General features: G+C 42.8%; 1 protein-coding gene across 11 annotated transcripts in view; it reads right to left on the bottom strand.

Annotated features, from left to right (window-relative positions):
• NRXN2 (neurexin 2) overlaps nucleotides 1-25,672 on the bottom strand; it is a 609,925-nt gene that overhangs the window by 531,275 nt on the left and 52,978 nt on the right. For 9 of the 11 annotated variants that reach the window (XM_069965322.1, XM_069965323.1, XM_069965328.1 and 6 more), the window contains exons 1-2: nucleotides 15,880-15,959; nucleotides 15,311-15,434 (exon numbers count right to left, since the gene is read on the bottom strand). The gene's annotated coding sequence lies outside the window, so the exon portion shown is untranslated. Of the gene's footprint in view, nucleotides 1-15,310; nucleotides 15,435-15,879; nucleotides 15,960-25,672 lie in introns of those variants that run through there. The other 2 variants (XM_069965315.1, XM_069965314.1) reach the window with 1 other exon arrangement.

The raw sequence follows: 25,672 nt of genomic DNA, 5'->3' as shown, positions 1-25,672 counted from the left end.
GTCACAGTCAGTGAGTTCTTTTGCCTGCCCCTTCCCCATCTCGGCGTTCTCGTATTCTTTAGTAAGGGGTTATTAGTTCTTTTATATTTTGGTTCAGTAGCTCAAGTAAATCGATACATAACAGGTCGAGGGAGAGGGTTATGGTGAACGGCTTTGTCTGGGCTTTTCTATCTATTTGGTTATGTGTCGGGCCTGAAAGCCGATCTAAAAGTTATATATCACAGAAACCAAATATCATGTTCTGTTGTTGAATATAATGGAATAAAAAATTACATCTGCTTCAGAAGTCATTCGTTTTGATGGATCACTTGTCAAGGAATCCTTATCCGAGCAAGAGAGAAATGTTTTCTTGGTGGATTGATTTATCCATATGTTGACGCTAGACGCATAGACTAGTATTAGTGAATCTATGCATATATAAGTGTTTAGATAAGATAAATCAATGCTTATACTGATATATAATGCCGTATGTGTCTTGCTGGACTGTGGTGAGTGCCGCCTGCCTATACACAAGAATTAGTTTATCACAGTTTTCAGGCAAACAGTTATCTGTGTATAATGCATTGCAGAAAACCATTTCAGATGGATTGTAGACATTAGCCTCTCCATTTTTAGAATTGAATAACTGTACGAATAGTACAAGTATATAGCTATCAATACAATCATCGGCTGGAACAACTAAGAAAATGGTTTCCATTTGATTTCTTTCTAAAAGCATTTAATCTCGAGACGAGCCATGAATATGTTCACCCTCTGGTGCTATGCAGGGGCGGGCTGGGCCGGGGGGCAGGGTGGCATATGCCCCCCGGGCCGGTCCCCCCAACACACCAAGTGCTGCGGCAGCCGGATGTCAGTAAGGCTGCTGTGCAGGGCCGTTTCTACATATCACAGGCAACAGGAACAGCTAAAGCACATTCAGGCCGTATTTGCCTAGGACGGCACCTTCAGGGGAAGGGGAAAAGGTTTTTTTTCCTCCCATGGTCGCCGGTGAGTGGGCGGGGCCATGATCGCGGGGGCGGGGCCACGGTCGCTGCGGGAGAGGGTGCTTACTTGTGTGGTTCTTCCTTCACTCATGGAGCAGGCAGCACAGCTCACAGCTTCCTGCCCACTGCCCTGGAAGAGAGGACAGACCACCCCCTCCTGCCTGGGACTGATGGAGAGGACCCCCATCTACTATGGCCTAGGTAAGGGTCGCGGGTGAAAGTGGGCGGGGCCAAAGTTGCGGGGGCGGAGTTTCGCGGGCGGGGGCCCATCCACTAGGCCTGAACAGTATATGGGTAAGATGTTTATTATGAATTATACAGCATTCCCTCTCCCCTGCACCATGGCCTAGTAAGCAGTATTGTGAGGGGAGAGGGGATGCTGTACCCCCTCCCATGTACTGTTCAGGGCCTGGTGCCCAAATATGCAGGGGGTCTGTATGGGTGCCAGGCCCTGAACAGTACATGGGTGAGGGGATCCCCTGCCCCCTCTCTGTATACTCTGGTCACCCAGCTTTCCAAGCATCATGTATGTAAGTGTAATTGAGGTCAACCAGCTTTCCAGCATCCTGTAGTCAGCATAATGGAGGTTACCCAGCTTTCCCACCATCTTATGGTGTGTTTACACAGAGAGATTTATCTGACAGCTTTTTGAAGCCAAAGCCAGGAACAGACTATGAACAGGGAACAGGTCATAAAGGAAAGATTGAGATAACTCCTCTTTCCAAATCCATTCCTGTCTTTGGCTTAAAAAAATCTGTCAGATAAATCTCTCTGTGTAAACGCAGCATTAGGGTACAAACCCACACACCGTATATGCAGCAAATACGCAGCAGATACGCAAAAGTTTGATGGTGAAGATTTGATGCTGTGTTCAGTTATTTAGATCTAATCTGCTGCGTATTTGTTGCGTATCGCAGCAGTAAATACGCTGTGTATACGGTGTGTGGGTTTATACCCTTATACTCAGTGGCTGGTAGCCTCGGAGAGCTGCACAGTAGATCTATACTTTGCAGCTGAAAACCACATCAGCACAATTGTGCTAATTGGTTCCCTATAAAGGAGCACTCCAGTCCTTACCTTTTATTACCCTCCCCACATCAGTGCAGGGATGGTAGATAGCACCCCGGACCTGTACTTCTGTCAGCAGCGATGTTCTGACAGTTCGGATAACTTCTCCTTCCCTTCTGGTCATTTGTGACCAGGGAATTTCTACTGCTCTGTGTGAAGGGGCCAGAAGTCACTTTGTCAATAGAAGTCTATGGGACGGTTCTGTTTCTGTGATGAGCCGTCCCATATACTTAGGGTATGTTTACACCAGGGCTGTGGAGTCAGGCGGAATAGTCACACTGAGACAGGCGGGATTCCACCGCAGAATCCCGCCTGTCTCAGTGTGAAACTGCTTCTCTATGGGAGAGCATGCGCTCTTCCGCTGCCGCCGCTCTCCACTCAAAGAAGTGACATGTCACTTCTTTGAGTGGAGACAGCGGTGGAGCGTGCGCTCTCCCGTATAGAAGCCGGGATCCCTAGTGGTGCCGCAAGAAACTAGCATGTCATTCATTGAATAGCAGCCACAGAAAACCCTGTCAGTTCACACAATGGAGCGTCCGGCTCCGGCCGCATGCTCCATTGTGAGCAGCGGAGAATTCTGATGCGGGCGCGCACGGATGCACCCGCATCTGAATTCAACGGCGCTGAAGATCATCCTGCAGTATCGGCCAGGATGATACTATCTGACACCAGCCGGGTCACGAAATGGCCAGTGTCATACAGTGTTTGAACATAGCCTCATACAGGAAAGTGACACAGGGAGCAATTGGAATTCCCTGTTTACAAATGAGTGGAAGGCCCGAAGACGTTATCTGAACTGTGGGAACATGGCTGCTGGAGGACGTACAGGTCCAAGTTACCATCTACCTTCCCTGCACTGATGTGGGGAGGGTATTACTAGGTAAGGGACAGGGTGGTCCTTGAAGGATGGGCCGCTAGCCGCTACTCATGGGCCAGTGCTGTGGGCTTGCCCCCCAGGCTAAAATTTGCCAGCCAGCCCCTGGTGCTATGCTATATGTGTCTGCGGAGTGGTGTTCTGTACAGGTGTGAGAATGGGGCTCTGAGGGCCCCAGAGCAATAACATGGTCTGCTTCTTACTTAGGCCCTATTCACACGATCCGTGCCGTGATCCGGAGGAGGATCGTAACACGGATCCGCTAGCCGTAGCCCACTCACCACCCGGCGCGGATGCCCCCCAGCAGCAGAGATGACAGAGATGTCATCACGTCTACTACTCGCCTTTTCCCACGTGCAGACCGGCTACACACACTCACCGGAAATGGCCTGGACTACACCGCCGGGAGAAGAAGGCAGCGTAGTCCAGGCCACTTCTGGTGAACATGTAAGCCGGCCGGCACCGGGGGAGTAGGTGAGTAGTAGATGCGATGACAGGAGCGCATATCATTCCCTCCTGTCATCTCTGCTGCCAGGCGGCGTGGGAGGGGGGTTGGGGGTAGTGATCCTTGCCTATATCTGCAGTAGGACATGTCCTATTTTTTCCCGGCACGGATCATGTGAATGGCTGCATACTGGTACCTAAAATTTTACATGACCACGGACAATTTTACAGGAAATGTGAATACAGCCTTACAGTATATTCTTCCTGGTCTACAAAGGTTCCCAAGTGGTTCGAGCCTTATAAAATTCATAGACTATTCCCAGTATTTTAGTATTTATCAGCACTCATACCTGTATCACAGTACTTTACTTTAGTAGCGATGGTGTCACATTCAAATGAAAGGCAGTAACTTACATCACCCCTACTAAAAGTATGGCAGTAACTTACATCACCCCTACTAAAAGTATGGCAGTAACTTACATCACCCCTACTAAAAGTATGGTGTGAATGTAGATAAATACTGAAACACACAGGAAATATTTATGGCCCATGTGAGACCTCATGTGACTTTTAACTCTGAAACGTGGCAATCAGCTTAAATCCGTGGACTGATGCTATGTCTCTAAAAATCTAGGACTTGTAATACTGTTTTTTTTTTCTGAAAATAAGATCTACCCTGAAAATGGTAGCTTTTTATTGTGGGCTTTTTGGAGTAGACTTTAAATATACGCCCTGCACCATAAATAAGCCCTAATTATAGTCAGCTGACCAGATCCCTGACACTGGGTGGCTGAGGAGGGGTAAGAAGATGCACAGTAGGGGAGACAGAATATGGAGGGTATGTGGGGCAACTACAGAGGGGATGTGGAGGTATAATGTATAGGGGATTACCTGCAGAGGGGGATGTATACAGTATGGGGAAACAACTACAGAGGGTGGGAGGGAGGTATAAAGTATGGGGACTACCCACAGAGGTCGGGAGTAGGGATGGTCCGAACCGAGTTTGGTTCGGGTTCGTACGAATCCGAACCCTCGGTAATGATTCCCGCTGTCTGCCCGCTCCGTGGAGCGGGCGGATCCAGCGGGAGAACCGCCTGGAAAACTGGGATACAGCCATAGCCATAGGCTGTATCCCAGTTTTCCAGGTGTTACTCCCGCTTGATCCGCCCGCTCCACGGAGCGGGCAGACAGCGGGATCTGCTGCCGAGCGTTCGGGTTCATACGAACCCGAACTTCGGCAGGTTCGGACCATCCCTAGTCGATAGGTATACAAAATACGGTAAGAACTTCAGAGGAGGGAGAGAAGTATACAGTATGGGCACTACCTGCAGGCTGGTGGGGGTGTACAGTATGGGGGGAAGAACTACAAAGGGTAAAGGTAGGTATACAGTATGGAGGCCTAACTACAGGAGAACTTACAGTATAAGGCTATGTTCACACTATGTATATTTGAGGCTGTATGTTTGAGGCTGTATAGCAACCAAAACAAGGAGTGGATTGAAAACACAGAAAGGCTCTGTTCACATAATGTTGTAATTGAGTGGATGGCCGTCATTTAATGGCAAATATGTGCTGTTATTTTAAAACAACGGCTGTTGTATTGAAATAATGGAAGTTATTTACCGTTATATGGCGGCCATCCACTCAATTTCAACATTGTGTGGACAGAGCCTTTCTGTGTTTTCAATCCACTCCTGGTTTTGGTTGCTATGTGGACCTGACATGAGGACCAAATACAGCCTCAAATATACATAGTGTGAACCCAGCCTAAGAGTCTAACAACAGGGGGCATACTCTATAACAGTTACAGTAACTACTGTATAGAGTGGGGATACAGTGTAGAGGTATACTGTGTTTCTACGAAAATAAGACCTTCCCTCCAAAAATAATTTTTTTTTCCTCTTAAAAAAGGCTTCTTTTTGGAGAGACATGGCTTATTATATTTTTCATGGAAGCTATTCAGGCTTCTCTTCAACCTAATTAGTCATCATATCAGATAGCTCTATAATCTCACTGCTCTTACAGTAAAGAATCCCTGTCTATGGATAATGTAACTTTTACAAGAGGATCCTGCCACGAAGAGGGATAACACATTGTGAAAAAAAGAAGGAAAAAAAAATAAAATAAATAAACCTCTTTCTGTTCACTAAATATCTGTAAGAATAATAATAGACTGATCTTATAGGAGGAATAATAAGGAGACCACCTCTACATAGGTAATATGGGCATGTGTCCTTCCAGACTAACCTGCCGGTGCTCCGCCCTTTACACGTCCTTTGGCAATCCCCGCTCATTTCTCAGGATTACTGTACAGATGATTTACCAACTGCTTGCCAGAGTTAATGGTGCATAAAGATGAGATCTCTTAACAGGATAAACAGCTTGGGAGCACACATTTGTATAGATGGCAATCATGCAGACAAATATAGATTTTCTAGTTCAATACACTATGTTATTTAATATGATTGGCTACGTATATACTAAATATATGGCTATAATGCCTGGAGCCTGGAGCCTGGAGCTCCTACAGAGAGGACAAAGGTGCACAAGGCTTTCATGTGTTCTCCCTATTGTTGTAAGGTCACTCGCCTTAGGAAACCATTATTGTCGCCTTGCTGTCATGTCAGTCCTGCCATTTTACCGTATCTCGTGCATGACTGCAATTCCTTTGTAGACTGGGTAAATACATAGCTTTCAATTAAACACTTGGGTAACGCTTATTGAGTAGTCGGGAGGAATTAAAGCTCCATAAGGGTATGTGTAATTTCAAGCAGAAAACTTTCCTCTTCAATTCCTCGCCTATTCAGCTCTGGCAGAATATAGGAAGAATTTGAGCAGAATTTGAGCAGAATTTGGCCCAGTTAACTGCAGAATTTAAGCCCCCATTGACTTCTATAGGATTCCTCTACCAGAATCCGCCCAAAGAATTGACATGTCAATGCGGAATGGGCGGAAAGCATATCTGCGGGTAGGTTCACACTACGGAATAGGGGTGGATAATCCGGCGCGAATTCTGCCCGACCGTGCCATAGCCTCCAGTCTATGGTATGATGGATTCCTCCGTCTGCCGAAAGAATTGACATGTCAATTCTTTTGGCTGATGGCGGAATTCTCCCAACCATAGAATGAAGTCTATGGCCCGAGTGGAGATGCACTTGGGTGCGAGAGGGGGCAAGCGCCGGAATTCGCGGCAGATTATTCAGCCCCTGTTGCGTAGTGTGAACCCATCCTGCCGCAGAAAATTTTGCTTGGAAATTCTGCAGTGTGAAAAACAGAAGTGAAATTCTATTGAACACAATGGGGCATTGCTCTGTTCATATTTTACGGGAAGAATTTCAAGCGGAAATTAAGAGCAGATTCCTCTTCAATTCCTCGCCTATTCGGTCTGAAGTCTACGCTTCAATCATCTTTACGTCTCGTAAAGAAGAAGGCAATTCCGCTCCCGAATCTGCACTTTACTGTCAGCAATACGGTCCTATAAATATAGCTTGGTATGTATCATAAGCATTTAATGCATGTTCTGCAGAGCCTATTCATCACTACTATGTCATTTTCTCCCGAACTATCTCGCTCTGTTTCCTGACCCTTCGCTTATTTCCACTTTTACCAGTTCTCGGCGTCCCCTATCCCACCCTGCAGCTCTCCATCTCTGACGCTTTGTCTGTCTCCGCTCACTACTATTATCCGGCCAGCGCTCATTTACAATCAATTAATTTCCCACCACTTGTAATGCGATCTTCTGCTCGCCTTCATGCCTGAATACTTTACCTTCTAATTCATCGGAATTAATTGTAAACTTTCAATCTTTTGGGGTTGAATCTCAGGGTCACAACCAACAATTGTTTTATTTCAACAGTAAAATGTGTTGTTTTATATTCCAGGAAAGAGTTCAGGGTTTATCCTGAAAATGCGGCAACAAAATCTTCAGTTAGCAAACAAAAGCCTGGAAACCATTGTGATGCTCGCGTAAGTGACTGGATACATTACAATATACTCAACAATATATCAGCTACCGCAATGTATGGTGTTAAAGGGGCCATTCGCCTCAATAATTTTTTCGCACTTTTGCAAATACCGTCGTTAAAAGGGAAAAAAAAAACTGTTACATGTCTACAGCTCCTATGTAGACCAATGTGTGTCTATGGTAACAGACTACAAAATGCCTATCCTGTTGTCATACTCTCCTTTTGTCATGTCTGATTGGATGTACTGATGTAGCACACTGTGTATGAGGATGGTGATGGTGTCTACTGTATGCTTTGCCACTCATTTTATATACAGCAGACTACCGGGTCTCTTATCTGGCCCTCAGAATGTGTGAGCAGCAGTGCATACAGTACTCACTTTCAATGTTGGCTCTGCAAATGTGTGAGCGCTGATGGATACAGAACTGTATACATCCCTGCTCACTTTCAGTGCTAGCTGGAAGAATGTTTGAATGACAATGCATACTGTGCTTTATATGCCGTCATTCACTTTCAGTGCTGACCTAGTGAATGTAGGAGAGGTGATGCATATAGTACTGTATGCATCGCTGCTCACTTTCAGTGCTAGCTGGGAGAATGTGTGAATGACAATGCATACTGTGCTTTATATGCTGTCATTCACTTTCAGTGCTGACAGTGAATGTGTGAAAAGTGATGAATATAGTACTGTATGCATTGCTGCTCACTTTCAGTGCTTACCTGGTGACTGTGTAAGTGGTGCTTCATATAGTACTGTATGCATTGCTGTCCACTTTCAGTGCTCGGCTGGAAATGTGTAAGTGGTGGTGCATACAATACTATATGCATCGCTGCTCTTTTTTTAGTGTTGGCCTGGAAATGTGTAAGCGGTGATGCATACAATACTATATGCATCACTGCTCACTTTCAACGCTGTCCTGGTGAATGCATGAGAAGTGATCCATATGGTTCTGTAAGCATAGCTGCTCACTTTCAGCGCTGTCCTGGTAAATGTGTAAGCAGTGATGCATACAGTGCTATAAGCAATGAAGTTCGATTTCATCCTGTCCAAGTAAATGTGTGAGACCTGGTCCTGGGAATGTGAAATGAGCTGCAATGCTTACAGGACTATATGCATCACAGATTGAGTCCAAGGATAAACAGTCCTTGATCCTCTGCTGATATTCTTTGGTGCAATACGCCAATAGCATACAGTGCAACAAAACCAGCACAGTGCACTGCCAATACAGTTGGCGGTCTCTATATATGCAACAACTGCAGAATACATTTCCAAGGATTCAGGGATTAAAAAAAGTAGACTGCAGGATCAGACTTTACACTACTTTAGATGTAAAACATAAATCTGCATAGGAGCTTTAGACAGATAATATATATTGTTATAATGAAGACATAATGAGTGGTCTCATTCCTAATTCTAGACATGAAATGGTTAATTGTTAGGAAGTGGACCTGTCAGGGGGCGTTCCCCACCATTGTACCAACTCAGGTGAGCCCACTATTCATTGCCTCTCTTCCCACTTGCATCTGTCTACCTAATTTGATTGACAGCCTTTAAATAAAGAGGACATGGGCTGGACTCACCTGGACTCTTGCTTTTCTGGGGAACACCCCCTGAGCTTTTAAGCCTTGTTTACATATTAACAAAAGATCTTATATTTTTCTGCTTAGAAGGACTATGGAGATACAGTATTGAAAAAGGTATCGGAATCACAACAACTATCCCTATCTAGCCATGGGCTTAGTAACACCCCTGCCGACAGAAACAGATGGTTTCTGAAATGACCAACACTATAACACTCCCGAAAGGCTAAGGGAAAATGCTAAAAATATATTTCTCTTGCTAGTTTATTTTTCATGTAAAACCCAGACCGAGGAGCTCAGTTCTTTTGTTAGCGTAGGATCATCACTGGGATGAGATTAAGCATCTATGGTATCATGGTTCAACAATTAACATTTTTATCATTCTGCCCGTATGTTCTTAATTTTTTATTAAAAACAATAAATCTATGTGTATGGCTGAGAATATCTTAAGTACATACTCTGTTTCCCCCTAAATAAGACTTACCCTGAAAATAAGACCTAGAAAAGTTTTGCTGAATTGCTAAATATAAGGCTTCCCCTGAAACTAAGACCTAGAAAAAGTTTTTGTTTGCAAGGGTACCTGCTAAACAGAACACCGGGGCATGCAGCTGTCATTCTTTTTACCCCACCACCGTTATCCTCTACCTTCACCATCCATTGGAGACCAGCTCTACATGCAGGACATGAAGACAGTCACCTGCCGCCCACCCTGATGTTCCCTTCCAGAGCCATCACTTGTAAATGTGCAGGCAAAGCATTAACAGGCCCATTGCCTGCCGCCATCTTGTTGTCTCCTACTGCCAGATGTACAGCTGTACACAGACTGCCGTTATCCAGTATGCCATACAGTACGGTGTCCCTGCTGTGCTGTACGAGTGTGCTGTAGTCAGCTCCCCCTGGTGGCAAGAAGCCGCCATAATGTATGTTGTCCCTACTGTGTATGTGAATTGTTCTTCATGGAAAAATAAGACGTCCCCTGAAAATAAGACCTAGTGCATCTTTGGAAGCAGTATAAGACAATGTCTTAGTTTTGAGGAAACACTGTTACAGCTTTTCTCTTTACGAGAACTTACTTCAAAGTAATCCAAACCTTTTTTAGATATTTATAAGACAATACAGGTAACTGATGGAACAGTAATAAGATAAAGAAGGACATGACTGAGAACCCATAAGGAGCACATATTCCCCATATACTATTCCTTCCCTTGCCACAAGGTAGATTCCCCATACTGGCGCCATTGGATGCAGTTACAAAAACTTGCCACCAGACCAACAAAATGGAGCAGAATAATTTGGTGTCCACAGGTAAGACAATGCCTCACTTACCAGACATTCCTGCACCACAGGCCACAAGACCATCATAATCTTTACAGCTTCAGACTTTAACACTAAGATACCATAGATGTCACACCTGTGTATTCTGAGAGGGTCTGAGAAACAAAGGGGTCAGGTAGTGAAATTCTTTTACCTCCACCTCTATTAGATGATGTCGGGGGAGTCTCGAAAGACCCCCATACACCTTACACTAATGGATGAACCTGCCACAAGCAAAGTATAAAGTGTATGGGATTCTTAAAAGTGTCCACACACCTTAGATGCTGAAGGACCGACTGTCTAAGGTGTATGGTGCCTTCTGACCCCGATAGATGATGTCGATAGAGAGAAGAGTCTGGTGTGTTGGCCCATAGGGAATAAATAATGTTTGGCTGGTGCAGGTGTATAGGGAGTTCAGGAGAGATACTGGTCATCTCAATTAAACCACCTTGGGGTATAAGTAGTCAAGTACACAGCCTACATTCAAAACAGAAAAAAGTCCAAGTAGGATCTATTCACAGCAGAAAAGTCCATTAAAAGCTAGCTTTATCAACAGTGCGCAAAAATACCAGAAGATAAACACCTATCATTCCCGGCTCTAACTAAACACGGGTCTCCTCAGCTTAACCATTAAGCTTGATTTTCTAGTTTGGCATCTTGCAGCAGCCTTTTGTGGTTTCCCTCAGTAATAGGGTCCAGTCCAGGTCCAATCTCAGTATCACCCCCTACTGGAGCTGGGCAAGATGACAGCTCCAACCTACCTGCCATTCCAGGAATTTTTAAGCTCAAAAAGGCTTAGCACTAGAGATGAGCGAACCTGGAGCATGCTCGAGTCCATCCGAACCCGATCTTTCGGCATTTGATTAGCGGTGGCTGCTGAAGTTGGATAAAGCCCTAAGGCTATGTGGAAAACATGGATATAGTCATTGGCTGTACCCATGTTTTCCAGGCAACCTTAGAGCTTTATCCAACTTCAGCAGTCCCCGCTAATCAAATGCCGAAAGTTCGGTTTCGGATGGACTCGAACCCAAACCCGGTTCGCTCATCTCTACTTAGCACTTTTCCTTGACTTTCACCATCCCATCTAACCTAGAAACCATAGGTGATACACATATAATATATAATATTATAATCATAAATAAACATATAATAATATAATATTTTATTCTAGCTGTGCCTGTGGATAACAACAATGTTTTCAATGACACATAGGAAGTCCTTGGAAAAGCCCTAGTACTTGAAAAGTGGCGATATTTTTATAGCTTCTTGTATTATGTGATTCTAGGCAACAAAAAAAAAAAGATCAGAATTTTTCAAATAATGTTTTGCAGAATATAGATGAACCAGGAACTGGATCTGACTTCATTGACCTTATTGGCGGCAACAAGGTGGGGGGGGGGGGTGCAAATAACACAGGAAAAATCACTGGGGTCACATATGAAAAAATGATTGAATATTATACTACAATATACTGTAAGCAACATACTACATTATACTGTACATATAAATAATGTACCAATTTACTTAAAGGGAACCCGTCACAATGCAAATGATACCTAAGATATAGGTATCATGTTACAGAGCAAAAGGAGCTGATCAGATTAATATATATCTTTATGGGAAAAGATTCAGTGTAACCTGTAATTTATTGATTGAAATCCCTGATGTTTCCATGCTAAAGAGTCCAGTCCATTGAGTGACTCCGCCCACTGGACTCCTGAACACAGAATGAGCAGGGATTTCAGTCAAGTTGTACTAAATCTTTTCCCACAATGTTATATATCAATCTGCTCAGTTCTTTCTGCTCTATAACATGATGGCAATGGATTGGATAGCATTGTCTTGGTGACAGGTTCCCTTTAATATAAATACCTGCATACATTATACACACAAATAATATAAAGGAATAGTATACACCTAAATAATAAATGTATACATTAAACAAAATGGGGGAGATTTATTAAACTTATTAAAAAGTAGACTTGGCTCAGTTGCCCCTAGCAACCAATAAGATTCCACCTTTCATTTCCACCTTCCATAAAGTGGAATCTGATTGGTTGCTAGGGGCAACTGAGCCAGGTCTACTTTACACCATGTTTGATAAATCTCCCTTTATAAGTGTGCTAAAAATCTCAAAAGCAAAGTGTAATGCTAAAATAGTAGTATGTTTACTATATCACACGCATCCATATACACATACATATAAGCCATATACATATATACATCTATGCACCACCCTCTATACAATTTGTATTTTGGGGTAGGCAGAGTATGGATGGAGCAGGGGTTTTAGGTGTAATACAGTGTGGGACTCAGGGAGCCGGAGAACAGGAATAGAGATGTACACAGGGCTATAGGGGATGCAGTATATTGATACACAGCAGCTATGTTATAAATCAGGCAGTCGACTCAACAGAAATCATAGGCCAAGGCTGACGGATGGGATTCTTAATTAATGAACAGGATGCAGGTTCCTATTCTTGCTGGCTCTGTGGCATCATGCATAAGTCTGCTCTATGGTGTTAGAGGAGTCCGCATTATGGGGTTAGTTAGAGGTGTAGGCAACAGCCACTAGCTGGATTTATCCAACATTCAGGTGTGAGAGCTCCCAGTCCAGTGAATGTATATGTACTGTAATGGGCGGTGATGCCTACACTGAATTCACTTGACATTCATTGGGGGGGGGGGGGGGGGCACAATAGTCATCACTTTTTGTACGCTAAGAATTTTGCACAATTGGTAATACAACAACTAAACCAGTCCTGGAAATGGAAGACAGAATGTCCCCACCACACTGTGGTAAAAGGGCCTGATGTCTTACAGCACTGGTGTCAAACTCTGGCCCTCCAGCTGTTGCAAACTACAATTCCCATCATGCCTGGACAGCCAAAGCTTTAGCTTTGGCTGTCCAGGCATGATGGGAATTGTAGTTTTGTGACAGCTGGAGGGCCGCAGTTTGACACCCCTGTTAGAGAGTGCAAGAATAAATTCACTTCACCTTCCACAAGCTTTGTGAGTGCCAATATCTATTTTTTTTTTTTTCAATTAGTGGTTCTTGTGACTCCTCTTTGGCATCATCGCTTAGTCAATGCAGAGCAGAGAGGCACAGAGACGCTTTCCGTGTATGCATGACCTGTGCGCTGAGAAGGCCAAGCTTCGATCTGAGCAGCGTATGAATAGATACAAAAGAACTGCTGGAGGACATGTCAGAAGCAACACAGGGTAAGCACGGAATCAGAGTGGGTCCTTAGGGGCGTGGAGGGAGGGGGGGTGAAGAGTCAGAAAATTGTACATTTTCAAAGAAATGTGAAATTGTGTGATTTTCAAATAAAAAAAAATAATAAATCAAGGTAATATATGGTGATATATGGATTACCCTTATAGGCGGCTGAACTGCAACACAACATATGAACTCTCAGTGCTCAGGAGAAGCTCCTCCTGCACAAACTCCCTGAGCCCCGCTCTTAAAGGGAATCTGTCAGCTGCAATTCACGTTCCAAACTGCTGAGCTGGTTAGATAGCTCTTAGATCAGGGAGACACATAGTACCTTTGATATATCTGGCTGTGCTTCCAAAACATTAAAATGTTTTTATTATATAGTAAGAAGAGTCAAAGAGGATTTCCTAAGCTCCTGAAGTGAAGAAATCTGTAATATCTCCTTACTCCCCCTCCCATACCTAACCCTGCTTTGGACTCCAGGGGTCAATCAAGTAGGGGGGAGGGAGGAGACATTCCAGCTCACAGCAGATCAGGAGCTCGGAAACCCTATTTGACTCCCTGTACCAGAGAATAAAAGCAATTCTCTACATCCTGGAAGCACAGACAGATGTATAAAGGTACCATGTGTCTCCTTGTCCTAACAGCATCTAAATGTGTCAACAGTTTGGGATATGTATTACAGCTTAATATACACTTGTATTACAGCTGACAGATTCCCTTCAAGACCAGCCAGAACACTGATGACTCTGTATAGTCTTCTCTATCACCTCTCTGCATTCATCTCTATAGGTGTCGTGAAGAAATAGAAATCTAGTCATACAAGTTGTATCTACCACTATATTGTCACTATGTGGTGGTAATATTAGCCTTAGATTTTATTCAGTAACATTATCTATGTAATTATGTAATATTGTTCTGTCTGTATGTGATTGTAATGGTGGTGGCCATGGTGTGCCATCTTGTATAATGGGATCTTTGGTAATACCGGTCTAGTGTGTTTTTTAGTAACAGTATCGGGGTGATATAGAAGCTTTGTTTGATGACATATATATATATATATATCTTTGTTTTTATGGGTGATGGCATATGCCTTATGGTTTGTGCCCGTTACTTTTTAGCAAGACTCCTGGAAGCTATAGAGATTAGGGGACCAGAACAGGGGAGTGTAAAGGCCGATCGGAAGGAGCAAGCGAGCGCCTACCTCTCAGATCAGCGCTCACTTTCTCCTCCTGCTATTTCACATGCCAAAACAGCATGCAGGTAAGAGTGGGGGGCGCGGAAAGCTGCAGGAGGGGCTCGTCCGGGGAGCCCATAGGAGATAGTGAAGGTCTGCTGCCGATCCTAATGCGCGGAGCGAAGGCCAGCAGACCGTCATTATCGTTCACAAATTTTTCCACACGTTAAAAGACACAGATCAGCCGACATTGTGCATGTCAGCTGATCGCCATCTTTTAACAGTAGCTATGACAGCAAGCGATTATCAGCTGTCACGGCCGATAATTGGCTGAGTATGGCCGTAATAGGGCCTTAACTTGTTTATTATGTTTACACCACTCCCTGCTGGGCTGATTTTTTTTTTTTTTGCCTGGACAACCCCTTTAAGATGCGTCTCTGTATACAGAACTATACACACATTATAATATTATTACATATACATCTCTACAATAAATGTCAAACTGGTAGTAGGGGGAGGGGGGCAGCTATGTCATAAACAACATTCCCATACAGATATTACTATATATAAGGCAAATCAAGATTCCAATTATAAAGCTGTAAATACTGCAACCCAGATATCGCTCTACATGTATTACACTTCCACGGAGACTAAGTAGCTTAATGTTGTATATAAGTGCTATCTTACCTTTATTATTTCGCTTCCATTCCTCTAATAGGCTGCCGCTTTGTGCAATCTCTTTTATTTAGAATGGTCCCCCGATGATAAGCTGATCAGAGGTTGTTCTGCTGCTGAGACCCCCAGCGATCAACTGTAATTTGTAATAAAACCATCAGCAAGTATTCAGCAGCACCACCACAGGGGAAAGAAAGCATTGCAAACTTCTTATTCCAGTCAATGGGCTGTTAATATATAGGTCTACATAGGTGAACCCCCTTCTATGTCAGTTCTAGATCATGTTCTGAGCCCCAGGATGGAGTTGACTGATCAATATGTATTATTCAGTGTGTAAATTAAAGCTCTGTAAGTCAATCAATCAGGACAGAGAGCGGTGGGGGAGAGAGGAGGTATGCATCCTGAGGCTCAGAACAGCTGCCTTGACCCTTCCACTTAGAACACGATCTAGCACCGACAGCTTCCCTTTAAGCTATATGAGTTATAAATGATACAAAAGGCATGATGCCCCAATCTAAAATACACACTGATCAAGTCTTTCTGCAACTGTGTCTAGAGGTAGAAGAGACAAAGAATATTACTTAAAGAGCTTGAAAAACCCTCAATTTTGTAGCATCTAGTGCTCCGTTGTTGATATCTAAGTACCTCCCTATTATTTTTGAGACGTAAAGAGGGAGATTTATCAAACTGGTGTGAAGTAGACCTGGCTCAGTTGCCCGTAGCAACCAATCAGATTCCACCTTTCATTTTCCAAAGAGTCTGTGAGGAATGAAAGGTGGAATCTGATTGGTTGCTAGGGGCAAGTGGGCCAGTTCTACTTTGCACCATGTTTGATAAATCTCCCCCTATAGGTCCATATTTTATATCTAGGTTGAAGTCTATGGGGGAGATTTATCAAACATGGTGTAAAGTGAAACTGAGTCCGTTGCCCCTAGCGACTAATCAGATTCCACTTTTCTTTCCTCACCGACTCTTTGGAAAATATAAGGTGGAATCTAATTGGTTGCTAGGGGCAACTGAGCCAGTTCTACTTAACACCAGTTTGATTAATTAATATTTGGCTGCAAATCTACACATTTCCCCAATAGGGTGGTAAAGGGGGGGGGGGTTTTAAGGTGTTGTGGGTTAACCGTGAATCCGTCACACCCCCTTTATAAAATAAACTTACCGCCAAGGTGGACATTGAGGGAATATGCAGATTTGTAGCCGGAAAGAACACAGCGGTTATCAGGACACCGGAGGCTACAAACCGATATAAATAACTCAATGTATTCCTACTAGCCAGGGGTTCTCTTTAAGTACACTAAGCACCCGTCAGAATAAAATAAAGTTCTCCATTTCTCTCCTCGTTGTTGTTTTGCCTCATTTCTATCTTTTCCTGCTTTAATTATATGTGGGATGTTTTGCTGCTTTTACATACTTTTTTATGCATTACCGCTGCAAGCAAATCTGTGCCTGAAGCTTTCAAGGTAGAAAACACATGTAAACGGCTCCTGATTATAAGTATAGGGATAAGACCTGAAACCACCACATGCGGGAGGATACAAATGAAGGCAATTTGTGGAGTGTGACAGGGTCTGACCCACTGAGAAGCTCCTCTTCAAACGCTCCAACCTGACGTTTTTATCTCAATACAATAATCTCACTGCTCTAAATATTATCTGAGCCTGAATCTATGTAGAAGATGGCAAAGCGGACGCAGATGCCGGAAGCCGTGTTCTTTAGCCTATGTATGTGCTGCCATCTTACATATTAGCATCTTCTCCGTTATCAGTAGCATAATACACTTACCTCCCCCATAGACACATAGAAGATTGTCAGCAGAGAAAGCCCCCCTGCTCCATCTTGTCTGCCCTTTTACTATTTCCTTTCTTATTATCTTAGGATAGATATATGTTTATCCCAGGCAGGTTTACATTATGTTATTGTAGATTTACCAACCACCTCTGCTGGAAGTTTATTCCAAGCGTCAACCACTCTTTCAGTAATTTAATGTTTTCTTGTGTTGTTTCTGATCTTTCCCCCAACCAACCTCTCACTGTGTCCTCTTGTTCTTGAGTTCAGTTTCTTAACACTTCCCTCCTGAACCCTATTTAGTCCTGTAACATACTTAAAGGTTGTCCCCCTTTTCCCTTTTTTCCTCCAGACTATACAGATCCAAATCCTTAAGTCTTTCCTGATATGTTTTATACCTCACACCCTCCACCATTTTTGTAGCCGTCTTTGGACCCCATCTATTTTATCAGTATCTTTTTGTAGGTGAGGTCTCCAGAAATGGACACAGTATTCCAGATGTGATGTCACTAGAGCTCTATACAGCGGTATCACATTCTCCCTCTTCCTACTGGTTATACCTCTAGCTATACAGCCCAGCATACCATTATATATACAGCCCAGCATACGATTTGCTTTCCCTACCGCCTGGTTGCATTGGTGACTTATTTTAAGGCTGTCAGAAATGACTACCCCTAAATCCTTCTCAACTGAAGTCTTTGCCAACACAGAACTGCCGATATGATACTTGTATAAAAGATTCCTCCCCAAGTGTATTTTATTACATTTGGAGACATTGAACTGCGGTTTCCATTGTTTGGACCACTTATCTAGCAAAGCTAAATAATTTTCCATATTACTGACACCTCCAGGAATATCAGCCTTATTGCACACTTTTGTGTCATCAGCAAACAGACAAACCTTACAGACCAAACCTTCTCCTATTAAAAAGAACAGGACCAAGAACACACCCTTGTGGGACACCACTGCTCAGAATACACACCATTAATAATGACACTTTCAAATTGTGAATTATGATGTTGTGATGTGTACATTATGTGATGTAGTTCACTGATAGTGTAGAGTCGTACACAAACACACAGCTGATAAATCTGTATACAGGATGAGACAAAAGCAAAAGGGAAAGTTCCAGAAGCAAAAGGGAAAATGACATATCTGAATCCCCCAGAAAGTTATAGGTAAAGGGGCCTATCCCACATCTGGAACATGGCCGCCGTTTTGAAAGCCGACATTTTGAATCAAAGGTAAGATTTTGCAATGGGAAAGTGGTCATTTAGTATATCAAAGAAGTCAATTGTAACAGATCTGCAATATCTCTTGTGGTTCAAAGTTACCAACAAAGAAAATTCTCATGCAGTTTCATAATGACTGGATACAGCGCCTTCAACTCTGCATTCACTACCATGGACAGCATATCAAATAGCTGTATATTCTAGAGAAAACTAGCCCTTGGTTCAATATGGCAGGTTAAAGATGGCGGACATGTTCTGGACATAGCCTAAAAGATAGACCCCCCTCACCTATTACTTGCTGGGGTATTTAGATATGTCATTTCCCCTTTAGTATCTGAAATAAAAGGGGGGTCCTGAGACTTTTGACCCTCTATTTTTTTTTTTACATGTAAAGGTCATCATATTGTATGTACAAAAAGACTTATGAATTACCCAAAAAGTTTCCATGAATTTTTCAGATCACAAGTTTCTCAAGTCTCTAACCCCTACAACAGGAGATGTATGCGAATTATTGTGAATTATTTTACACTGTAAAGATATAGTGTTATACGAACATGCCCCTGTGAATTAGTGTGACTTACAGATGCCATCCAAAAGTACTAACGGACATTCATTGGCCAAAGCAAGGAAATGCGACATAGTATTTTTCTGTTTATTCTGTCCATTTAACAGAAGGACCATGTCTAGGTTATGCAGGTCGAGAGAACGGTACATTAACATCCTGGCTCACCCTCTTTGCCATAAGCACTTCCTAAATCGATTGCCCAGAATATTTTGGATTATTGCAGTGTCATGGTGATCAAGGGGGGGGGGGGGACATTTCAATGCAAATTGGTCCAAAACTGGATTAAACTTGGACCTTCCTGAACATTTGCTGCTTAGCGAATTTCATTCCTTCAAATTATTTTTTGCCTGATTCCTCTCCCGGCCCGTCTACCATGCACCACTGCCTTGGCATCGGCTTTTATTGAGCCGGAGTTTTCTCTTTCAAGAGTTTAAACATTTTCATGTAGCTTTGGACAGCAATAATAAGAGCTAGTTTTTCCAAATTGTGTCTGCCTTCACCACGATCCCAGTGAAATGCAACCTTCTTAAGATGAATGTCAGTGTGTTTGGTAGCTAATGAAATCCTTTCCTCTTAACATTTTGTGCAAGACGACATTATATGCAAATCCAGCCTCAAGGTCATTTATCGATATAATGGTTCTGTAATTCCCCTTTCCTATCCACAAGACTAAGTGTTTCTATACGGCTCCTCTGCCATCATCTGGAAAGATGATTGGTTCCTATCTATAACACAAAAAAAAAAAAAAAAAATCTGTGGTCATGACGGTCAGACGACGACGAAGATAAAAGGCTGCAGCCCAAATCCTGCAAAAAGGCTTTTTTCCACTAGTTATAGCTGTCAGCGTTAAATCATTTTTTTCAGGTTCACATTGCTTTTTTTATGGTGCGTTTAACTAGAGGCTGAAAGACGCTATCAGTCTTCATCTCGTGATCGTCCATGTCAGCCCCCTCTCGGAAGAAGGTGGGGACAGTAAGATGCATAGCCAATGGTGTCACTGCAATATCCACAGCAGTAGGGAAGGACTGTAATCCTTCAGTAAGGACGGTGGCATCGGGTAAGTGAGAGACCCGGTAGAAGCCGCACGATAACACAGCAGGCGTGTAAGGATCTAAAGGCACCATCTACTATAACACTGCACCTTTGGGCATATGGATTTCAATGGGTAGGAGAGTGTTTTTTTTTTTATATCACTCAGGAGTTGCTATGTTAAAAGGGAAGACATCAATGGAAATGCAAGAAAAAGAAAACAAGAGTTTGGCAATGTAGCTGTTTGATTTAATTGTTTTTGTTGTGCGCATTGTTAGATGATTTTACATCTCAGAGGTAAAGAGTATTATTAGAACGGCCCATATGTGATTACATGGGAATCTACCAGTATGTCTGTATACATAAAACAGAGTGATTTATCAGAACTTTTACCAATGTACATCACGCAGGGATACTGTGATGGCTGTGCCTGTTCGGACTTCGTCGTGGTCCTCGGCACGTGGTATACTGCTGAGACTCTGTTCTTAGCCATGACTTAGTATTTAAATTCTGCATTTCATTTGCACCAGTCTGAAAACTGTCTGAACACAGCTCAATTCATTTTGCTTTGGTAATTTATTCTTCACCACACCCATCTCTACCCTGCTGAATTCCCTTTGGTCATTAAACAGGGGTAGTCCAAGATAAAATAACTTGTCCCCTATCCTCAGGATAGGAGATAAATAAGAGACTGTGGCTCCTTTGTTTTGTTCTGCCATTTAGGACAGATTGTGGCAATTAGGCAGGGACAGTGGACAGGGCTGAGCCTAGGGTTCACTGTCTGTGTCTCCTGTGCTACTTTTCAAGTGACTGTTCGTAAAAGTATGATTTTTAAACAATGTGAAATATTATTATGTAGGCACATTGTTATAGTATTATCATGGCATATCATAATTATTTGGGTCATATATACAGTACATACTATCACCCAGACATTGCAAGGTAATTTGCCAACTGAAGATTCGTGAAGGAGCTAACAGTGACCCACAATTGTTAATCCTCCTCACAATTCATTTACCAAGAAGTTTTAGTCGGATTTCTTGGAGTGTGCTTAGAAAGGGGACTCCTCAGTCAACCCCCGGCAGAAGAGGAAGATGTGACTGCTTTCCTATTGAGCCCAAAAAGTTTTAGTTAACATCACTAAGCCAAATAGACACCCTGCATATTACTAACAACATAAGCCATCACTTTTACTAAGCAACTCTCCTTGTCAGCAACAGTGTAGAGACAGTAGAGTCAGTATATACAGGTAAGATAACACTTTATCTGTGATGCATGAGGGTTCAGTATAAATCATTGATAGCTCTTTCACACTACACCATGTGACTACATTTGATGCCACTGATCTGTACTTAATCTGTCATTTCTGCTGGAGGAGATACATGAACATGCATACATGCACTTTATAGTGCAGTCCAAACAGATGAATGTCTTGGAAGGGTAATATAGGCTTACACTGGTATATATTATTAAATATACTATCACCTGTTATACTCTATATTCCAACTACAGTGAAATAAAATAAGGCCTGGTGCTTGTGGATTTTCCAAAGTGCGCTTTTACACATCTAAATTCATAGCTGTTCCTTAAAAAATGTACACCGCTAGTAACATGCTGAATATTTCAATTGTGGTTTAGATATTAAATATTGAACACGCAGCACTTTTACATGGTTAAAGTGATTCTCAGCTTCACAACCACTTGAAAAATATGGACTATACAAGAATAGGCAAACATCCAACTGTATCTAATTTTGGCTTCCAATGACAGACATTGTTGTAGGTGTTAAGGCTCTTTTACATGGGCCAATTATTGGCAATGATCATTGCTAGAAACGCTCCTTCAGCCGATAATCAGCCCTTGTAAAAGTGTCAGCAATCATGAACGGGAAAACCCGCTCATCGGATGATTGCATCTTTTGTTTGGGCAGCAAAATTTATCGTTATTTACCATACATCTTCCCTAGTAAACAGGCAATGTATTTAAATTGGCCACACAAACAATACAGAGATCATTCGTGTGGCTTGGCCACGCGATTAGTAGTGCCTTTTAAAGGGACTGCAAGCGAGCATGTTCTTGCTGAGCAATACTCGCTTGCATCCTTGTATCAGCCCATATAAACTGGATTGTGTCAAAATAGACTCTCTCTAATGTCCCGATGAGTGTGGACCTGCTGTGATGCCCAATAGGTTTGGCCCAGGTCCAAGCACAGAAGTGGAGACTCAGTGCCCTTTCACATTTTATCCCCCTCCAGGATGCAGAAGCTGTTCTTCTGCTAGTGGGTACCAGGTAGTTCCAGTATGGGTAGTGGGTCCAGCCAGAAGAGGGGACAAGTTCTGGCAGAACAGTCATGGCAGGAACAGTCAACGTCATGTAAACTGGCACAGGTAAAATATAGGATGGTTTATGAGGAAACACACCTTCTCTATAGCCAAACCACACTGCTGCTCAGGCACAGGTGAGCAGGCAGAGCAGGCATAAAGGGGTATTGCCATCTTGACCGGTTATGTCCTATCCACGGGACCTAATTTTTTTAAAAATTTTTTTTTGTATTCAGTATTCTCCACTGCAAATACTACTGAAAACTCTCAGCAAATTATAGGTTAAGTATGCCGGCCATATCTCTGCCCACTGATCAGTCTCCTACTGTGGCCATTTATCTTCCTCCCACGCCAAGTGCTATCTAAATTTATCAATTTCATTTTGGTGCATTAAGACAATAAAAGTTATATTAACCTTCAAATGTTTGCGTTTGTGTGTAAAATACCGTGGAGGTTAATAGAACAACTCAGCAAATCAATAGGAGCTGTTGGAAATATTCTTATAAAAAGATGTCGGTTTCTAAAAACTCTTCTTACGGTGACATTTCCCTGTGATGTCACTGGCAGGGCCGCGATCTAAGTGAGGTGTCACCAGATGGAATAAGGAAGGGTTGTTTTTTGGACTGTCGATCTGTTTTCGGAATGGTGCTTAATATGCTGACACTTGTGTAACCGCAATAAATACTTGCTGTAGGGCAGACTGTCAGCCCTCCTGGGCCATGGCTGGGTCTGTTTATTATGTTAACACATACTCAAACATGTTGTTTAATCAGGGACAAAAGCAAGCAGATGCCTACAGGGCGGCTCCGCTTTAGGGACGCCGCTAAATGATAGAATATTAAACCGATAGTCTCCAGGTTCCACCTTTAAATATTCTCTTTTTTATGTGACTATAATTTCATTAGATATTCTACCACCTTACAAATGAAGGCATATGAATAGAAACCAGTAGAGAGGAGTGAGTTAATTTGACATGAATCAAATATGTAGAGTAAATTTTTGAGATTCTGGATTTTTTCATCCGAGCTCCGTACACTAAGCAGGTCAGAGGTAACGCCTCATAGGCTTCCAATCACTACAATTTCTGGGCCGAGCCTAGCCACTAAGGGTGTTGTACAGGAACATGGACTCCTGCCTTTGATAGGAGTCCCTGCTCATCTACATACTTTGCATAGGCAATTTGGACCTTTTTCAAACCTGATATACTGAATACAGTATGACATTAAGGCGCTAACATGAGATGTAAAAACTCAATCCAATATCCAATAGATTCATTTTATGAGCAAAGGAGTTGGATTTGATCGACAGTCGGAGATAGAAGTTGTTTTTTTCCCCAAGATCAGTAATATGGAAAATGATTTAGCTTTGCTAGATAAGTGGTCCAAACAATGGAAACTGCAGTTCAATGTCTCCAAATGTAAAATAATGCACTTGGGGAGGGAGGAATCCTCTATCTGAGTATCATATCGGCAGTTCTGTGTTGGCAAAGACTTCAGAGGAGAAGGATTTAGGAGTAGCGATCTCTGACAGACTTAAAATGAGTGACCAGTGCAACCAGGCGGTAGGGAAAGCAAATTGTATGCTGGGCTGTATATATAATGGTATGCTGGGCTGTACATATATAGGTATGCAGGGCTGTATATATATATATATATATATATATATATATATATATATATATACATATTAATATATATATATATATATATATATAATGGTATGCTGGGCTGTATATATATATATATATATATATATATATATATATATATATATATATATATGTATGCTGGGCTCTATATATATATATATATATATATATATATAATGGTATGCTGGGCTGTATATATATATATATATATATATATATACTGGGCTGTATAGCTAGAGGTATAACCAGTAGGAAGAGGGAGACTGTGATCCCGCTGTATAGAACTGTAGTGAGACCACATCTGGAATACTGTGTCTAGTTCCGGAGACCTCACCTACATAAAGATATTGATAAGATAGAACGGGTCCAACGATGGGCTACAAAAATGGTCAGGGGTGTCAGGCATAAAACATATCAGGAGAGACTTAAGGATTTGAATCTGTATAGTTTGAAGGAAAGAAGGGAAAGGGAGGACATAATTGAAACATTTAAGTATGTTACAGGACTAAATAAGGTTTAGGAGGGAAGTGTTTTTAGTAAAACAAAAAACTTAACTCAAGAACAAGAGGGCACAGTGAGAGGTCAGTTGGGGGAAAGATCAGAAGCAACGTGAGAAAATATTACTTTACTGAAAGAGTAGTAGATGCTTGGAACAAACTTCCAGCAGATGTGGTTGGTAAATCTACAATACAAGAATGTAAACCTGCCTGGGATCTATCCTAAGATAATAAGAATGGAAATATTAAAAGGGAAGACTAGATGGACCAGGTGGTCGTTTTCTGCCAACAATATTCTATGTTTCTATGTTTCTAAGATCACCCAATGTGACATGACTAGGGGCAGGGCAAATTACGGGGGTTACCTAAAATGATAACCTTAATACACATCCCCACCATTATCTTAACTTACCCATCCCCATACCCTCCCCTTTACCTTGAAAGAAGACATGACACCTGCTAACGTTGGAATAATGGCCACAGCAGCCTTTTATTGAAAAATAAATAACATGTCAAACATGATACCAACTATTTCAACCCCGATAACTCCCACCCAACCTAATAACATACCCATCAGGGAGGTCATGGATGGCCCAGCAGCAGTATGAAAATATTGGTCCCCCTGTCGCACCCCGCCGACTCAGGGCTGGCAAATATGCCCCAATACTGCTTCCCATATAACAAATATTCCTCCGCCTAAGCGGTAAGCACCACCAACCATGCCCCATCTCCCTGCAACCTAAAGGAGAGGGGCTTGCCACCTTCAAGATCTCACCTCCAACACCTCCTCACACAGTGCCATCCACAACCACCCCTCCGCAGCTGCCGCGACAATAGTGCAACAATATCAGCCAACCACCCACCTACCAAAAAACAGGGCGGGCGGGCGGGCGCTTCAGGTCCGGGACAGAGGAGCTGGTAAGCAGGAAAACCCCTCCCCCTGCCTTTATACTACCAACTTGCTCCCCTCCCCTGACGCTATCCCCTGCCCCCCTATTGGCCTCTGCCCGCATCCCCACTCCCCCTGCTCCATCCCCTTTTCTCACAGCCTGACCATGCGTTCCCCTCATGCTCTCCTAACCTAAGCCCTGTTAACCCCCTATTGCCCACCCCTTCATGTCCGGGCTGCAGCTATACTGCGCCCGCTTACGCCCTCCCTTGACTAGGGGCAGGGCAAATTACGGGGGTTACCTAAAATGATAACCTTAATACACATCCCCACCATTATCTTAACTTACCCATCCCCATACCCTCCCCTTTACCTTGAAAGAAGACATGACACCTGCTA

The sequence above is a fragment of the Dendropsophus ebraccatus genome, chromosome 4 (genome assembly GCF_027789765.1).
Source record: "Dendropsophus ebraccatus isolate aDenEbr1 chromosome 4, aDenEbr1.pat, whole genome shotgun sequence".
NCBI lineage: Eukaryota > Metazoa > Chordata > Amphibia > Anura > Hylidae > Dendropsophus > Dendropsophus ebraccatus.
This window is presented reverse-complemented; position numbering and strand designations above follow the sequence as displayed.